Here is a 6,056-nt window from a genome sequence, read left to right as displayed (position 1 = left end):
AAACTTCGACTAAGGTAGAATTTTGAGATATTTGTGTTTTTGTTTGAGACGCAAAGTAGTTAAAGTTTTCTGGCATTGGAGATTTCTCTTGCCTTTTGAATGAACTCTTTGTGACTCAAAATTTATCCACGCCAAAATGAAAACTGGGTACGGCCTATTATTGTGTCACAAGACTTCAACCCAAAGGCAAGAAAAATCTCCAATCCCAGATGACTTGAACTGGAAAACTCGTTAGCTACTTTTTGAAAAATTGGAAGAATTGGAAGAAAAATATTAATAGAACATATTTTAGACGGTTAAAAGGATTTGAAGAAACAAATCAAAACACCTTTACTACTATTTCTCAAAAAAACTGTGGCGAAATTTTTACAACTGTTTAAAGCTATTCGTCAGAACAACTTAGATCACGCCAAAGTTAAGAGGTCGCATTTGAGAAAGTCAGTCGAGAATCCAAACTGATCAGACGAAAAGCAACTTAAAAGACCATCACGAACCAAACAAGGAGGCTCGTTAATGTGCGTTTGCACATGATGTTCCGACCCGCGCTCATCTACATTTTTGACTTGACTGTCTTTTGACTTATATTTTTGACACTGAGATAATCAAAAATACATGTATGTGTTTAAAAAAATCGTTACAAAACAATAATTAAATTGAATAATGACATAAAACGAGATCTGCAATTAAAAAGACTGCAAAACAAACCAACAACAAAAACCAAAAAACGAAAAACAAAAAATTTCACGGCAAAAACTTAATATCTTAATTTAAAAGCACCTAGTGACAACGTCGATTTGCAATCAGAAAAAACCCTAACTACACAATTTTACTTTTTCCTAACTACACATCAGATGGGATTTTTTTAATGAGACTAGGAAACAAGTCGACAAAAAGAAAAAATAACGCGAAATTCAAAAATCAATCAGCATTTTTTAAATCAAATAACTTCAAAAGTCTTAAAAATAATTAGCTTTTAACGAAATAATTCTCGATAAATTTGTTAAAAAGTCACAATAAAACCAATAAAACCTGTGTTTGGTTAGATTAAGCTATCGGAACGGACTAAAGATGCGACAAATCAATTATGCCACATTTGGAAATCAATGGGATCTGTTATTACGCGATTGTGCTAAAGGACGAGAAAAAACGAAAAAACAACACTCACGTAAATTTTTATGAAAACGCATATTATCCAAACAAAACATCAGTTACGTCATAATATCAGAAAACATGATAATTTTAAAAAGCCAAAGAATTGCATGGGACCTCTCAATGATGAGAATAAAAAATAAGTTCCGAAAAGAACGACAAAAAATCATTTAAAATCTTAAAATGTGTAATATCATAATATCGAAAATTTGAAATCATTTAAAATCTTAAAATGTAAAATATCATAATCTTTGAGATCACTCGCAAGAAACTGACTGCTTCCGGTAACGTTATTAAATCAATCATGAATTACAAGCTTTTGGGACCGATCAGCATTCAACGGCTCGTTAAAGAATAAAAATAAGTAGCAAAAACAGCAAAATAGAAAAAAAGTCGAGGGAGAAAAGTGTCAAAGCGATTAAAAAATGAACATTTCGTTGAAAACATTTCTACTTTCAATTAATTTTTTAACAGTAAAGGGTTTCTTCTTGTCAACAATTTGACTCCAAAGAATCAACAAACATGAATAAATACATTAATTAACGAAATTTTTCAGAAAACCAGTAGTATCAACGCCATCAAATTCAACAGCTTTCAACGGAAGCCAATAAATAAGCTAATTTATGCCCTGAGGAGACAACAAGGATGTTTGTCATTCAGAAGTAATCATTATGACATTAAGGTTAGTCATTGACAGTGAAAACAACAAAAAATAGGCAAAACCCGAAGATTAAGTAGAAAAGTGCGAGAAGAAACTGTCGAAGCCATTTAAACCATAAGTTTTTCTCTGAAAACTTCATGTATAATCTATTGAGCGTCATCTCTGAGCCAATGCAACTGTTAGTATTAGGATAATTTGTTAAGATTCCAAAAGGAACCAATAATACCAAAAAATGACCAAAAATTAAAAGAAATAATAAAAACTCATGCATCGAAGTCATAACACCAATAGTTAGAAGATGAAACCTATGACTGGATTAAATTTGGTTGAGGTAGAAAAGATTGTGACTGACTTACAGTTCACGAAAAACTGAAATAGTTTTAAGATCGGTTAATTTTCAAAAAAAACTGAAAAGTTATTTTTAAAGTTATAACAGCCATTAAATTCAAAAGCTTTCAACGGAAGTCAATAAATACGCTCAAATGGAGCATACTTCTCGATTGGAGGACAGAAGTGTTTGTCATAGGTAATCACTAAGATATCACACTAAGTCTTATGACTATGGAAACAACAACAATTGCAGGCAAAACGAAAAATTCAGTAGACAAGTGCGAGAAGAAAGTGTCGAAGCCATTTTAACCATAAGTTTTCCTCTTAAAAATTTATCCATGATCCACTGAACTTCTTCTCTAAGCCAATGGGAGTAATCAATCTCGGGATGCTGGGATGAGATTTCAAGCGGAACCAATAATAAGAAAATCCCAAAAAATTTGAAAAAAAAGTTGAAATCTTATGGCACTGAAGTCATACAACAAATACATAGAAGATAAAACCGCTAATAGATTAATTTCAGTTGCAGTAGAATAAGAGGGAGTCCTTAGATTACTGAGACCGACTTACAGCTCACGAAAATAAGTTTATGATCAATTAATGTTAAAAAAAAGTTTCTCTAAAAATCATTTATAAGGACTTAACAGCCATAATGGCGTATAAGAAATGTAATGCAAAGTCTTACAAAACTTTATCAGTGCAAGAACGAGCGTTAGTTTGCTCATTCTTACCAGTACAAACAAATATTTTGTTCACCAGGGCACACAAACTAAAAATTTTAAACTACGAAGCTGAAAAACACATTAAATTGCTATCCAAACTTCACAAGTTTCCCACGATGCCATCAATGTGAACCCTGCAAGTAATTTTGATGCGTCAAGCAATTCTGATCAGACCCGTAACAAGTGAAAGCTACAATATCTCTAATCACAATTGGGCTTTAGTCATCTATTATGTTTGCAATTTAATTCTGACCCCTGTCAAACTTTGTAAAAAAGCTATTATGTAAAAAGTAAAATGTATTAAAAAAAGTTAAATTAGTCAGAAAAAATTCATGGCGAAATGCATCACAAAAAACAACAGGATAAAATTTAATGCATTTTCGTTTAACCGCAACTAAACAGAACAAAAATAATTAACGAAATGTAATCAAAACATCAATTTCTTCTGAAAACAAGGCAAAATAAAGCCAAACGAATCGAAAAGACGTTACACTATCTCCAACCTCAAATTATGGTGAATCAATGAAAACTAAGCCTGCAAAATAATATAGCTGCATTAAGTTTATTTTTTTTGACAAAATACGTAGCAAAAATGCCTATTAGGCTTCTAGCTTTTGATTGGTTTGAAAGTTTAAAAAACAAAAAACATTGCTGGCTGTAAACTAACTTTCTTAACTTCAGCTATTAACACTACCACTATAGTATTCAGTTAGCTCTATATAGCTTAATAAGATAATTTAAATTTAAATTAGCAGAGTTTTCAAACATTACGCCAATCGAGTCAGTTTTTGATGACATACTATTGGGGGGGGGGGGGGGGGGGACATCTAAACAACACAACTACTGTGAACATGGACCAGTACTTGATTCGGAGCAGCATATCTTACTTGTAATGCAAGCTTAGTTTCTTAACTGTTACCCCAACTGTTCTGAAGCTAAAGAACTTGGGCATCTCTTATGACAAATTCTCTTGTTCTTTCTTATTCCTCGCGGTTTAATCTCTCTAGCCAGGTATGCGTTGAAACAGTGGAGATTCTTGTTAAGCTATTTCTTGAGCTCCATTCTCTTTACGTTGATCTCTCTCAACATTCTAACAAAAACTTAGGAACGAACTTGCGCGATTTTTGAAATATAAGCTGTGGTTACAAAAAAGGCTATTTATTGAAACACTGGCCGAACAAATTGGCAGAAAAATAACTATACTGAGAAGTGTTAGAACATTCGATCAAACTATAGTCTTGAAATTAGTGAGAATTATTAGACATAAAGTTTAACTTACAAGATTACCAAAACAGAAGCAAATTGATTTGCGTCACAAAATTTAGATTAATGAATCGTCAAGAAATGTTGTTTAGAATCAATATTCCGCGGTTCAATTTGGTGAATCTAGATAAGTTTTATTAGAGTGAGATTATTTGGTGTAAAATCTTCCCAGCATGTATTCAATTATTATGATACAACCGGAAATGTGAATAAATTCTTAGAAAAGTTAAAAATGCATACCATATATGGTATCTCTGGAACTGATTTCTAGGCAATTTGCAAAAGCAAACCATACTGGGTAACCCTTGCAACACCCAATGTAAATCATGGTGCTAAGATTAGTTTTGTATTTTGACCTTCTAGCACTGATAATGGTTATATATACAGCTTATTTTCGAGCCTTTTTTCATCCCCAAGAATAAATCACCATCTTGATCTAATAATCAGATCTCTCCTGTAAAACTCCACCGTAAAATCTCTTTATTCTTATTTTCTTTTGTACTTTTTGTATTGTACCTTTTCATTTCACAACTGTTTCGCCTGCTCAAACAACGATGGATCAACAGACAGTGAAGCTAGTAACCTACACAGGAAAGCAAAGGAATTTCCAATCTGTACCACGCGGTTTTTGGCAATGATGCAGACGAAGAGACATCTCAAATCACTACCTGTGACAGAGGAGCAAACCAATGAGCCTAAACCACTTGCCAGTCGGGCGAGCAATGGGGCGAAAAGAAGAACCACAAGGTGCTGAAGGATGCATATGAGAAGGAAGCTGCAGTCATCAAGGAGAAACGGAACAATGTGTGGTGCCATCTGGCACTGACTCCAGATGCAACAACCCTTATGCTGATGAGACATGACTGTGGTGGGATGACGGCATCGGAGATGGAGCAAAGGCTTGTAAGCTTTTGCAAGAAAGATTTCGGAGTGTGGGGACGCCAACAGTGGTAACTTTGCACAGCTTGCTCGACTGCAGCTCGATGATTCTGAGGATTTAAGAAGCTTCTTCATCAGAAGACAGGAGATTCTCAAAAGGCTACAAGAATGCAGAGAATGCAGACAATCTTCAACGCCTTGGTCCTCAAAGGTCTGCAAATGAGGTATGAAAATTTTGTTATACAGGAAAGCTTCAACACGGCAACGAACTCCACAGAGTTGAGGAAAAGGATGCAGAACTTCCCTGCACAAAGACAAAAGAGACAAAGAGGTTCAGTGGCATTGGCAGTGAAGCGTTACTTCAAGAAGGGACCCAATAAAGGAAATTGATGTGTGTGGGATCCCTGGACACTTTGCCAAGGACTGCAGGAGGAATGAGACAGCACAATGCAGCAAGTGTGGTGAGAGAGGTCACCTAGACAGGGCATGCAGGAGACAAAGAGATGGAGGCAAACTTGATTCAGGGACAATGGGCCCACAATTGGCTTCACCAGACGAAGAACACAGTGCAGCTCTTACACAGTGGAAGACAGCAGGCGGCATGCTAGTGGACAGTGGTTGTACAGATCACATACTGACGAGCATCAACGCAGTCTTGGACTTTGTGCCCATTCAGTCAGTGGTCAGAAATCACAAGGGAGAGGCTTCCAGAGTGGTGGGCAGAGGCTTTGTGCCAGCACACCCTCAAACAAAAGGGTATTCCAAAGTGCAAACTCAAAAATGTTTTGTATGTGCCTGACTATTCTTGAAACCTCCTGTCAGTTTCAAGACGCACGGCGTGGGGACATAGTTTCCCTGTCGAGAAAAGAAATAGCAGCATGAAAATCTAGAAGGGAACTCGGGTAAAACTAACACAAGAAAATAATTTGTTCTACTTACCCTGCAGCGTTCTAGAATTCAAGATGAGTTCTATCAGCGTGAAAAATGACAATGGGGAGGTGACACAGATGACTGGGTCATTTGAACTGAGCGAATTTGGCCATGAATGCACT

This window comes from Convolutriloba macropyga, chromosome 12 (genome assembly GCF_964194025.1).
Source record: "Convolutriloba macropyga chromosome 12, txConMacr16.3, whole genome shotgun sequence".
NCBI classification, from domain to species: domain Eukaryota; kingdom Metazoa; phylum Xenacoelomorpha; order Acoela; family Convolutidae; genus Convolutriloba; species Convolutriloba macropyga.
Note: the sequence above shows the minus strand (reverse complement) of the source record.